Below are 14,250 nucleotides of genomic sequence, written 5' to 3'. Positions count from 1 at the left end.
CCTCAATTAGTTTCTCTGATGCAGCAGAACTGCAAGTTTCATGGACTTCCATCTGAAGATCCTTTTCAGTTCTTAACTGAATTCTTGCAGATATGTGATACTGTTAAGACTAATGGAGTAGATCCTGAAGTCTACAGGCTCATGCTTTTCCCTTTTGCTGTAAGAGACAGAGCTAGATTATGGTTGGATTCTCAACCCAAAGACAGCCTGAACTCTTGGGATAAGCTGGTCACGGCTTTCTTAGCCAAGTACTTTCCTCCTCAAAAGCTGAGCAAGCTTAGAGCTGATGTTCAAACCTTCAGACAGAAAGAAGGTGAATCCCTCTATGAAGCTTGGGAAAGATACAAACAGTTGACCAAAAAGTGTCCTTCTGACATGCTTTCAGAATGGACCATCCTGGATATATTCTATGATGGTTTATCTGAGCTATCAAAGATGTCATTGGATACCTCTGTAGGTGGATCCATTCACCTAAAGAAAACGCCTGCAGAAGCTCAAGAACTCATTGACATGGTTGCTAATAACCAGTTCATGTACACTTCTGAAAGGAATCCTGTGAGTAATGGGACGCCTATGAAGAAGGGAGTTCTTGAAGTTGATACTCTGAATGCCATATTGGCTCAGAACAAAATATTGACTCAGCAAGTCAATATGATCTCTCAGAGTCTGCATGGAATGCAAGCTGCATCCAACAGTACTCAAGAGGCATCTTCTGAAGAAGAAGCCTATGATCCTGAGAACCCTAAAATAGCAGAGGTAAATTACTTAGGTGAACCTTATGGAAACACCTATAACTCAACATGGAGAAATCATCCAAATTTCTCATGGAAGGATCAAAAGCCTCAACAAGGCTTTAATAATGGTGGAAGAAACAGGTTTAGCAATAGCATACCTTTTCCATCATCAACTCAGCAACAGACAGAGAACTCTGAACAAAATGCTTCTAATTTAGCAAATCTAGTCTCTGATCTATCTAAGGCCACTGTAAGTTTCATGAATGAAACAAGGTCTTCCATTAGAAATCTGGAAGCACAAGTGGGCCAGCTGAGTAAAAGGATCACTGAAATCCCTCCTAGTACTCTCCCAAGCAATACAGAAGAGAACCCAAAAGGAGAGTGCAAGGCCATTGACATAAGTGCCATGGCCGAACCTGTGAGGAGAGGAGAGGACGTGAATCCCAAGGAGGAAGACCTCCTGGGACGTCCAGTGGTCAATAAGGAGCTTCCCTCTGGGGAATCAAAGGACTCTGAGGCTCATCTAGAGACTATAGAGATCCCATTGAACCTCCTAATGCCCTTCATGAGCTCTGATGAGTATTCCTCTTCTGAAGAGAATGAGGATGTCACTGAAGAGCAAACTGCCAAGTTTCTTGGTGCAATCATGAAGCTGAATGCCAAATTGTTTGGCATTGATGCTTGGGAAGTTGAACCTCCCTTGTTCATCAATGAACTAAGTGATCTGGATCAACTGACATTGCCTCAGGAGAGACAGGATCCTGGAAAGTTCATAATACCCTGTACCATAGGCACCATGATCTTTAAGGCTCTGTGTGACCTTGGTTCAGGAATAAACCTCATGCCCCTCTCTGTAAAAGAGAAACTGGGAATCTATGGGGTGCAAGCTGCTAAAATCTCACTAGAGATGGCAGACAGCTCAAGAAGACAGGCTTATGGACAAGTAGAAGATGTATTAGTAAAGGTTGAGGGCCTTTACATACCTACTGATTTCATAGTCCTGGATACTGGAAAGGAAGAGGATGAATCCATCATCCTAGGAAGACCTTTCCTGGCCACAGCAAGAGCTGTGATTGATGTTGACAGAGGTGTAATAGTCCTTCAATGGAATGAGAACTCCCTTGTATTCAAAACTCAAGGATCTCCCTCTGCAACCATGGAGAGAAAGCAGAAAAAGCTTCTCTCCAAGCAGAGTCAACCAGAGCCCCCACAGTCAAACTCTAAGTTTGGTGTTGGGAGGCCACAACCAAACTCTAAGTTTGGTGTTGAACTCCCATATCCAAACTCTATGTTTGGTGTTGGAAAGTCTCAACAAAGCTCTGCACATCTGTGAGGCTCCATGAGAGCCCACTGTCAAGCTATTGACATTAAAGAAGCGCTTGTTGGGAGGCAACCCAATGTTTATTTATCTAACTCTATTATTATTGTTTTTCATGTTTTCTTAGGTTCATGAGCATGTGGAGTCACAAAATAAATATAAAAATTGAAAATAGAATCAAAAACAGCAGAAGAAAAATCACACCCTGGAGGAGCATCTGTCTGGCGTTCAGCGCCAGAATAGAGCATGGTTCTGGCGCTGAACGCCCAAAATGGGCAGCTTCTGGGCGCTGAACGCCAGAACAGGCATGGTTCTGGCGTTCAACGCCAGAAATGGCACACAGATGGGCGTTGAACGCCCAAAATGGCCACCAACCTGGCGCTGAACGCCCAGAGTTGGGTACAAAGGCATTTTTACATGCCTAATGGGTGCAGGGATGTAAATCCTTGAACACCTCAGGATCTGTGGACCCCACAGGATCCCCAACTACCTCCACTCACTTCTTCTCACCACTCTCTTTCACACAACCCCATAAACACTCTTCCCCAAAAACCCTTCACCAATCACTTCAAACTCTCTACCCCATCACCTCTTCACCACTCACATCCACCCACTCTTCCCCATAAACCTACCTCATAAACTCCACCTACCATCAAAATTCAAAACCAATTTCCCACCCATATGGCCGAACCTTAACCCCCCTCCCTTCCCTATATAAAGACCTCCATTCTTCATCAAATTCACACAACACACCCCTCTACACTCTCCTTGGCCGAAACCACATCTCCCTCTCCCTCTCCATATTTCTTCTTCTTCTTCTATTCTTTTGTTTATTGCTCGAGGGCGAGCAATATTCTAAGTTTGGTGTGGTAAAAGCATAGCTTTTTTGTTTTTCCATTACCATTGATGGCACCCAAGACCGGAGAATCCTCTAGAAGAGGGAAAGGGAAGACAAAAGCTTCCACATCCGAGTCATGGGAGATGGAAAGATTCATCTCTAAAGCCCATCAAAACCACTTCTATGATGTTGTGGCCAAGAAGAAGGTGATCCCTGAGGTCCCTTTTAAACTCAAAAGAAATGAGTATCCGGAGATCCGACATGAAATTCAAAGAAGAGGTTGGGAAGTTCTAACAAATCCCATCCAACAAGTCGGCATCCTAATGGTTCAAGAGTTCTATGCCAATACATGGATCACCAAGAACCATGATCAAAGTAAGAACCCGGATCCAAAGAACTATGTTACAATGGTTCGGGGGAAATACTTAGATTTTAGTCCGGAGAATGTGAGGTTGGCGTTCAACTTGCCATACATGGAAGAGAACGCACGCCCCTACACAAGGAGAGTCAACTTTGATCAAAGGTTGGACCAAGTCCTTATGGACATATGTGTAGAAGGAGCTCAATGGAAGATTGACTCCAAAGGCAAGCCGGTTCAACTAAGAAGATTGGACCTCAAGCCTGTAGCTAGAGGATGGTTGGAGTTTATTCAATGCTCAATCATTCCCACTAGCAACCGGTCTGAAGTTACTATAGACCGGGCCATCATGATCCATAGCATCATGATTGGAGAAGAGGTGGAAGTTCATGAGATTATACCTCAAGAACTCTACAAGGTGGCTGACAAGTCCTCCACCATGGTAAGGTTAGCCTTTCCTCACCTCATTTGCCACCTATGCAATTCAGCTGGGATTGACATAGAGGGAGATATCCTCATTAAAGAGGACAAGCCCATCACTAAGAAAAAGATGGAGCAAGCAAGAGAGCCCAATCATGGAGCTCAAGAGGCGCAAGAAGCTCATTTCCATGAGATCCCGGAGATGCCTCAAATGCACTTTCCTCCACAAAATTATTGGGAGCAAATCAACACCTCCCTAGGAGAATTGAGTTCCAATATGGGACAACTAAGGGTGGAACATCAAGAACACTCCATCATGCTTCATGAAATAAGAGAAGATCAAAAAGCAATGAGGGAGGAGCAACAAAGACAAGGAAGAGACATAGAAGAGCTCAAGGACATCATTGGTTCCTCAAGAAGGAAACGCCACCATCACTAAGGTGGATTCATTCCTTGTTCTTCTTTCTTCTGTTTTTCGTTTTCTATGTTATGTGCCTATCTATGTTTGTGTCTTCACTACATGATCATTAGTAGTTAGTAACTTTGTCTTAAAGATATGAATGTCCTATGAATCCATCACCTCTCTTAAATGAAAAATGTTTTAATTCAAAAGAACAAAAAGTACATGAGTTTCGAATTTATCCTTGAACTTAGCTTAATTATATTGATGTGGTGACAATGCTTCTTGTTTTCTGAATGTATGCTTGAACAGTGCATATGTCTTTTGAAGTTATTGTTTAAGAATGTTAAATATGTTGGCTCTTGAAAGAATGATGACTAGGAGACATGTTATTTGATAATCTGAAAAATCATAAAAATGATTCTTGAAGCAAGAAAAAGCAGCAAAAAAAAACAAAGCTTGCAGAAAAAAAAAAAAAAAAAAAAAAAAGAGAAAGAGGAAAAAAATAGGCGAAAAAAAAAATAGAAAGAAAAAGAAAAAGCAAGCAGAAAAAGCCAATAACCCTTAAAACCAAAAGGCAAGGGCAAATAAAAAGGATCCCAAGGCTTTGAGCATCAGTGGATAGGAGGGCCTAAAGGAATAAAATCCTGGTCTAAGCGGCTAAACCAAGCTGTCCCTAACCATGTGCTTGTGGCGTGTAGGTGTCAAGTGAAAACTTGAGACTGAGCGGTTAAAGTCAAGGTCCAAAGCAAAAACAAAGAGTGTGCTTAAGAACCCTGGACACCTCTAATTGGGGACTTTAGCAAAGCTGAGTCACAATCTGAAAAGGTTCACCCAATTATGTGTCTGTGGCATTTATGTATCCGGTGGTATTACTGGAAAACAAAGTGCTTAGGGCCACGGCCAAGACTCATAAAGAAGCTGTGTTCAAGAATCATCATACTGAACTAGGAGAGTCAATAACACTATTCGAAATCTGAAGTTCCTATAGATGCCAATCATTCTGAACCTCAATGGATAAAGTGAGATGCCAAAACTATTCAAGAGGCAAAAAGCTATAAGTCCCGCCCATATGATTGGAGCTATGTTTCATTGATAGTTTGGAATTTATAGTATATTCTATTCTTTTTATCCTATTTGATTTTCAGTTGCTTGGGGACAAGCAACAATTTAAGTTTGGTGTTGTGATGAGCGGATAATTTATATGCTTTTTGGCATTGTTTTTAGTATGTTTTTAGTAGGATCTAGTTACTTTTAGGGATGTTTTCATTAGTTTTTATGATAAATTCACATTTCTGGACTTTACTATGAGTTTTTGTGTTTTTCTGTGATTTCAGGTATTTTCTGGCTGAAATTGAGGGACTTGAGCAGAAATCAGATTCAGAGGTTGAAGAAGGACTGCTGATGCTGTTGGATTCTGACCTCCCTGCACTCAAAGTCGATTTTCTGGAGCTACAGAACTCGAAATGGCGCGCTTTTAATTGCGTTGGAAAGTAGACATCCAGGGCTTTCCAGCAATATATAATAGTCCATACTTTGGCCAAGAATAGATGACGTAAACTGGCGTTCAACGCCAGCCTTCTGCCCAAATCTGGCGTCCAGCGCCAGAAAAGGATCCAAAACCAGAGTTGAACGCCCAAACTGGCACAGAAACTGGCATTCAACTCCACAAATGGCCTCTGCACGTGCAACACTTAGGCTCAGCCCAAACACACACCAAGTAGGCCCCGGAAGTGGATTTATTCATCAATTACTTACTCATGTAAACCCTAGTGACTAGTTTATTATAAATAGGACCTCTTACTATTGTATTAGACGTCTTTTTGACCATCTTTGGACGCCTGGTTCTTAGATCAGAGGGGCTGGCCATCTCGGCCATGCCTGGACCTTTCACTTATGTATTTTCATACGGTAGAGTTTCTACACTCCATAGATTAAGGTGTGGAGCTCTGCTGTTCCTCAAAGATTAATGCAAAGTACTACTGTTTTCTATTCAATTCTTCTTATTTCGCTTCTAAGATATCCATTCGCACCCAAGAACGTGATGAAGGTGATGATTATGTGTGACGCTCATCATCCTTCTCCCTTATGAACGCGTGCCTGACAAACACTTCTGTTCTACATGAATTAAGCTAGAATGAGTATCTCTGAGATCTCCTAACCAGAATCTTCGTGGCGTAAGCTAGAATGATGGCGGCATTCAAGAGAATCCGGAAGGTCTAAACCTTGTCTGTGGTATTCTGAGTAGGATTCAATGATTGAATGACTGTGACGAGCTTCAAACTCGCGAGTGCTGAGCGTTAGTGACAGACGCAAAAGGAGGGTGAATCCTATTCCAGCATGATCGGGAACCGACAGATGAATAGCCGTGCCGTGACAGGGTGCGTGAGCATATTATTCACTGAGAGGAGGGGATGTAGCCACTGACAACGGTGATGCCCTTGCATAAAGCCAGCCATGGAAAGGAGTAAGACTGATTGGATGAAGATAGCAGGAAAGCAGAGGTTCAGAGGAACGAAAAGCATCTCCATTCGCTTATCTGAAATTCCTACCAATGAATTACATAAGTATCTCTATCCCTATTTTATTATATAATATTCAAAAACACCATTATCACTTTATATCTGCCTGACTGAGATTTACAAGGTGACCATAGCTTGCTTCATACCAACAATCTCCGTGGGATTCGACCCTTACTCACGTAAGGTATTACTTGGACGACCCAGTGCACTTGCTGGTTAGTTGTATCGAAGTTGTGACAATTATGAATTAAGATCAAAGCACCAAGCTTTGGAGCCATTACCAGGGATTGTTCAAGCCTGGACATCACAATTTCGTGCACCACCCACCGTCCGGTAGTGTCGGCTCATCAGGCTGTGGAAAGTCAGGGATCGGCTCAGGGGGAAAGTCCCACTCTGGTGGTATCACAGGTACGTAGTCACCAGCTAACTCGGGCTCATCAGGAATGATAGGCTCAGGTCCTACCTCATTCAAAGGTTGAGCTGGTATAGGGTGCTCAGGATCATCAGGAAAAAGGATGTACAGGTGCGTCAGGATGTAACCAGGATAAGGAAAAGTCGTAAGGAGCATCGGGGTCAAAATGAGGGCTAGATAGAGGATGTTGAAAAGCTCGATTAGGTAACGTATATCGTCTAATACGAGGCTCCAAACCCATAATGGAATAACTGTGATGTACCGGATCCTCGTAGACGTAAGGGTCCTCGAACTCATAGAAGATCACGCCCGTCTCCATCTGAGGGGGAAGAAGGGAGAGAAGGGGTAAGAACTAGGGAGTCCTTAGTAGGGTCAGGGTTGTTAGTTACATTCATTTATTCGGTTCCGATTAGCGGATGGATATTAGAATACAGTAAAGTAGTAAACAGTAGTTAAAAATAGATAGAAAAACAGAAAAACAGAAAAATAGAACACAAGCAGAAGAATACAAGAAGATAAAGCATAGACATAGCACTCAAACAAACAAACATAAAGAAATAGATCACACACAAGAAAGAATGCAACAGAGAATGATGCGCAGACAAGAATGATGCATGTCTAGCCCTAGTACAGGCCATGAGCTCATGTGTCGGTTGGCTTCCCGCAATCCCGACATTTATCCGGTCACGAGTAATCCCGATTTTTCGAATACGATTTTCCGTTCCTAAATAAATGCGCATATAATAATAGCTGCTCATTTGAGACAGCCTCTGCTTACTGCAGGAAAATGTATATATACTCTGCTCTGCTCTGCTCTGGCAAAGCGGAAAATAGCTGTAGGTAACTTACTTTCCCTACAGAAGCTCTGGGTTGCATCAAGCAACTAATACATATATACAAATATCTCTTTATTATACTACTCTTCTCTTTATATCTCTTTACCCTGTTCTGGTTTTTCTTTTCTCTGTATCTCTTTACTCTGCTTTAATTACTCTATTCTCTGCATCTATTTTCTCTTCTCTGATTACTCTTTCCATCTGTATCTATATTACTCTTTTTCTCTTTATCTCTTTACTTTACTCTGGTTACTCTGTTTTCTGTGTTTCTCTACTCTGCTCTGATTGCTCTGCTTAACGTATGTATTTAAAGCTTATGTAAATTTTGGTATGAATAGTTAGCCTATCCCAAGTATAGGTTCATTAAGTCTATACTGAAACAGTTTAACTTTTCATATAATACCTAACCCTATTCGCAATTCAAGGACTAACTATGTTGCCCTAGTTCGTTCGCTAGTCTCTGTCTGTTTCTCTATTGTTAAAACGTTACAGACTTTTTCTTTGGTTTTTATCTTTTCTTTGGCTTTTATCTTTCTTTTATCTTTACCTCACTAATATGGTCTTACCACTCCCTAAGTGTTTTATGAAAGTAATTAGGAGAATTCTGCACTTAAAGTTGTCTTTCTAAAGCTTTTACGGAAAACTGCCTTTTTCGCATTATTTTATTATTTTTATTAATATATTATTTTTAATTAAATATTATTATTTAATATTTTATTATTATTTATTATTTTATCATTAATTTTCGAAAATTAACTTACCTTTTACTTTTAACCTTTAAAATTCACTTTTTACCACCCGTAACTTTTAATATTTCTACTTTTACCACCCTAACTTTCAGAAATTACTAAATAACCCCTTAAACACCAAAATTTTTACTTCCATTCCCTTTTAAGGATCTAAAGCATGTTCTTCATCACACTCAAAGTTTTCTTCATGACACTCAAAGTGTTCTTCATGTTCTTCATAAATTCTTCAGATTCTTTCTCTGTTTTTACCCGTTTTTCAATCTTTTCAGCAACCGATTTTTACCATAATTCATAATAAATTAGCAGCCACTAAAATCTCATCTTTTCCACATGATTTTAACACAAATTGAACCTCAATTTAGGCCTAGGGTTTCATTTTCCCAGCTGCTCCAAGAACATGAACTTAAAGCTTGAATTTCATCAAAATTTCACCAAATTTTCACCAAGAATCAATCATATATGCAACCAATTTTTAGCACAGCGAAATTATACAACATTCACACAACTCAAACACAAATAATCAAGATTAATTTCGTGACACCCTACCTAGTTTTGCTGCTCCTAATTCAGTTAGACTTTCAGGTGGTCCTTTAGCACTTTTTCCTCCTAAATCACATCCAGAACAACTTTAAATCCAAAAACCCTCAACTAACCAATTCTCACTCAGCATGTTAGGAAGTGATTTCTAATCTTAGAATTGCTGGAAGTTCACGTTTCTTGGCCCTCAAGTCAAGTTAAGCATGATTCCTAAGGAAGAACATCAAGAAAACACATGTTTAAATATGTTTCCTTGAAACCAAATCAAAAGAGAGATGGTGCAGCCAACTCACCTTGATTCCAGCCTTGATAAGTCATATGATCATGTAGAGAAAGAAGAGAGGATCATTTTGGTCGGATTGGAATTTTGATTTGAGTTTTAGTTCAGCAGAAATCAAGCTTTGAAGATTTGGAACTAAGAACTTTTCTCTCTTTTTCTCTCTACCTATTTTCGGCCACAAAGTGAAAATGAGCCAGCCTTGGGGTTTTGGGGGGTGTAGGGTGAGTTGTGATTGGTTGGCTTGGAGGTGGATTAAAATAATATTAAAATATCCCAGGTGTATAACTACTAAAACTAGATGTATCGAAACACTTGTAAAAACATCTCTAAAAATTATTTTCTGAGCTACTAGCATAAATGACACTAGTAACATATTTATTATGAGAATAAAACATGAATAATGAGGCCTTAGCATTGCTAAAGTCATCAGAGAGTGCTAGTGCTAAGCTGCACCAGTAAACTGTGAACCCGGTTAAACCGATTTTTCTATTCTTAACTAAAACTGACCAAGTAACCTTATAATATCATTTAAGAAGCTTCTAATACTCATATAATGATAATATCATCCTATTATCTCTCTTCTCTCATAAATCGAGTCCGATTTGTCAAACTGAGATTATTTACGAAAAACCGAATCAAAACTCCTAACCGATACGGTTCAAAAACTAGGTTCTTCGTGACTGCGTTATTGAGCTTGCCTCATAAAAGGTTCTAACTTAATGATAACATAATGACAATGAGGATTGAGATACTTGATGATATATTCAAGGTTATCCCCTTACTGATCCTCCGGAGAAATCCGTACTTTCAGAAAAGATCTCGCGTACTCGAAAACTGGGGTTGTTACATGTAGACGTTAAGCATGTCATTTTAACCCTAGCCTGTTTTACAACCTTTCGCTGCCTTGCTTTATCATCGCATGTTTGAACTATGTTATCTTTTGCATCAAGTCTACCTTGTAACTTTTGCTTTGCAATCACACTTCTACTCTTGTATCTTTATGCCATACGACAATCCAAGAATTTGGAAACTATATATATGTATACATGCTGAGATATTTTTGCTTCTTCCTTAAATATGTTTAAAAAAGCAAGTTGATATGAACCTCTTTCATTTCGTAGCAATTTTCGAGGACGAAAATTTTTATAAGTGGGGTAGGATGTAAGACCTTGGATTTTTGTAAATTAAATAATATGTTATTTATAATTTATTATATTTGTTGATAATTTTATTTAAAGAAAATTTATTTATTTATCTCTAATTTTATATTAGAATACATAATTAAATGTAATTTGTAAAATAAATTGTATTCTTAAATTTAATTATATTAAATTAAATTTTGTTTTTAATTAATACCCTATCCAAACCCTAATTCCCAACTTAAAACCCTAATTTTGGCCCTAAATTTAACCCTAACCTCACTGCCTCACCGCCATTCACCTCTCTTACCCCACCCCTCACCCAATACACACACTAAAAACATACCCACACATACGCATAGATGGATTAAGAGAGAAAAAGAAAGGGGAAACGGAATCCGGGAAAGGAGAGAAGAGATGGATTGTCAAGGGTGCAAGGGAGAGGAAAAGAGGAAAGAGTCACGTCCTGCGCCACGTTGCCGCTGCCCAGACTGCATCCAACTCTCCGCCACCACCGCTACCAAGCTGCCGTTGAAGGCTTGCTGCCATTACATGCATGGCCGTCGAATAGAACCGTTTCCAATGAGGGAGAGAGCGTTACGAGCCAGACAAACTGCGAGAAAGAAAAGGAGCCGTCGTGCTCTGTCGTCATCACGCTGGGTTCACCATTGTGCCTTGCTACACGTCACCGTCGAGCTTCCAAGAGAGAGAAGGCATACAAAGATGAGGGAGAGAGAGGTCCGAAGCTGAGCCAGTTTCTGTCACTACCTCCACTACCTTCACCGTTGCTTATGTCATCCTTCACTGCTGCCATAGTCGCCGGTGAGTAGCACGTCGTCGCTGGAGTTGTAGTTCTGTCACTGTCGCTGCCAAAGACCACCATCGCCATTATTTGGGTCGCGGTGGTCGAAGCCGCTATTAGAACTCGCTAGAGTCAACCGTTGAAACTGCGGCTGCTCGATTCTTGGTCCTTTCTCAGTACAATAAGTTGTTCTTGCCTTGAAGCTCTCACCATTAGCATTTTGTTATTGTTTATTGAGGATTTTGCGATGTTAATACCTCAGGATTGAGTTACTATTGTGTACAGTGCTTCTATGGCTGTCACTCTTACAGAAAATGATAGGATTTGGCGCTGCCGTTGAAAATCCGAGTTTTAAGGGTGTTGTCGCGTAATTCAGTTACGAATGAGGTAAGGGCATTTTGTTAAACTTCTTTCACTCTTAAGAATTGTTATAAGTCGATAATAATATGAGAAATGGATTTTATGATTACGTGACTTTTATGGTTAAACTCAACTGTTTTGGATGGATGTGATTATTTATCTTATTGAATTATTGATATTGAGGGTGTTGATTATTCTGATTTGTTGATTTAGTTTTGTTGTGTTGGTTATTGTTGGACTGGTTTCTGGATTTTGGTTTTTGAACTGTGTTAGAATGATTTGAGAAGATTGGAGTTGATTTTGGTTGATTTATCGGGAATGATTTTGAGAATTGGATATGATTTGAGATATGAAAATTATTTGATTTTGTAAGTGGTTTGATTTTTAATCGGTTCGATTTATTGGAAGCGATTTGAAAAGAGTTTGGAAAATGGTTTTAATGGGACCCGAGAAGGGTGGCAAAGTCCGAGTTTTAAGGGAGGTGCTTCCCAAATTTTTAGAAAAATTTTGAGAAGTTTTATTTTGGTTAATTTGGATTGAAGAATTGTTATATTTGATTTTGGGTTATTTATGAAAAGAATGAATTTTGTTTGAGTTTAAATGATTTGGTTTTGAAATGAGATTAGTTGTTGCTTCCCTAAAGTCTAGAGGTTTTGCCGAGAAATTTAACTAATAAATGGTTTTTCTTTGTCTTTTGAAAAGAGTTTAAATTCAAAAACGATTTCGAAGTTAGCTCGAGGAATATAAGAATTATATTAAGAAATGGATTTAAAAATGAAATTGAATTTGATTAAGAGTTGAGACCCCGGGTAAGAGGCAGTGGCATTGTCCACTTGCTCTGAGAAAGAGATGAGGAAGAAGAATGATGAAAACTGAGTTTGATTATAAAATTGAATAAATATGATAAATGAGACATGGTTGAGGTTGATTGATGGCAAGTATGTCTGTGTTTTCTCTCTAATTGTAAGGGTGACAGGGCACCTGTTCCCTCTAATGGTGACAGGGCACATAATCCCTCTAATGTTGACAGGGCACGTATTTCCTCTAATAGTACTAATGTGCAATAGAGAGACAGTGTCCACGTTAGCTCATTAGCCATAGAATAGGCATGCATCATATTGCATTTGTTTGCTTTGTTTGGGTATGCTTAAGTGTTTTAGTTTGTCTATCTGATGAATTCTGTTTAACTGGTAACCGTGATACTTGCTTTAACTATTTTTAAAATGTGTTTGCCTTGTATTTGTGGTGCTTGTGATTGATTTCTATTTTGAAGTATCGGTGGTGGATTGATTATAGCAGTGATTTGTTTCGAATTAGGCCAGAGGCCAAGTTGATTGATTTGACTTGGGCCAGAGGCCGGGATTAATTAGTTCAGTGGTAAGTTTGTTTAAAATGGTTTCTTAATAAGTGCTGAAATGTATGGAGTGCTGTTTTTGTGTGAATTTAATTAGAATGATATAAGTCTTTTAAATTTGGATAATGAATTGATGTTGACATTCACTGCGACTGAAAACAGTTTTATTTAAAATATCTTCTTATAACAATTCTTCAAAACCTTCTACTGAGAACCAGCGAGGATGATGTTCTCACGCCCTACAGCTTTATCTTTTCAGGACGGATGAAGAATCTTACGGAGTTTTAGTTAAGTACTTAGATTTGCTGTTTCTATTTGTTTACATATGTTATAGATTTTTCCCTCGCTCTTTTTATTATAATGTTGTAAGAGGGATAGGGGTTGTATATTATATATATATATATTATATTCATAAGCTACTTATATATAAGTTTTGCAAAACTATGTTTTTATTCCTTTTAACAATTCTTTTAGCTTTTAAAACCTTTATAAATTCCAATAAGAGTAAAGAACCGGTGAACTTAAGGATAGAAGAGTTAGAGACTGAATCTAAGGAGTTGAGTTAGTGAAATTGAGAAAATAGAATAAAACGGGAAGTGATGCGTGATGAGAATGTTGATGAGTTGATGATGGAATTAACGTTGAATATGATTATGATTAAGATTGAAGAGAATGATCAAGAGGATGACTAGTGAAGATAAATTATTATAATTGAGATATAGTGAGGGGGATATTGATATTGAGAGATAGTGATAAATGATTGAGATTGGAATGTACCTGCCCGGGTAGATGCAGTGGAGTAATTCCACTTGCTCCAGGATGTGGTTGAGATAGAATGATTATGATGATGAGGGGTGATGATGAATGATTATGAGGATTGTGATTGAGGATAGCCATGACATTGAGACTAAGTCTAATGAGGTACACCTACCTGGGTAGATGTAGTGGAGTGATTCTACTTACTCCGGGTTATGGTTTGTGATCTTCTGGGGTAGATGCAGTCGAGTGATTCCGCTTGCTCCCAATTTTTTTTATCTTCTGGGGTAGATATAAGGATGGTGGTTTGTCCCGCTTTCTCCCAGATGTTGACCCTATGTCGCAAGATGTGGTCAGACACTTAGACCTTTCTGGATATTATTCCTCTTTGAAGATGTGAAATTCCTCTTGGTAGATGCGTGCACACAGGGACCA

At 39.2% G+C, this 14,250-nt stretch overlaps 1 non-coding gene across 1 annotated transcript; it reads right to left on the bottom strand.

Moving 5' to 3' along the window:
* Positions 1-273: 273 nt before the first annotated feature.
* On the bottom strand, positions 274-381 carry LOC112767645 (small nucleolar RNA R71). Its single transcript, XR_003185086.1, has one exon. It is a non-coding gene; the product is annotated as a small nucleolar RNA R71 (small nucleolar RNA).
* Between the last annotated feature and the right edge of the window lie 13,869 nt (positions 382-14,250).

The sequence above is a fragment of the Arachis hypogaea genome, chromosome 17 (genome assembly GCF_003086295.3).
Source record: "Arachis hypogaea cultivar Tifrunner chromosome 17, arahy.Tifrunner.gnm2.J5K5, whole genome shotgun sequence".
NCBI lineage: Eukaryota > Viridiplantae > Streptophyta > Magnoliopsida > Fabales > Fabaceae > Arachis > Arachis hypogaea.
This window is presented reverse-complemented; position numbering and strand designations above follow the sequence as displayed.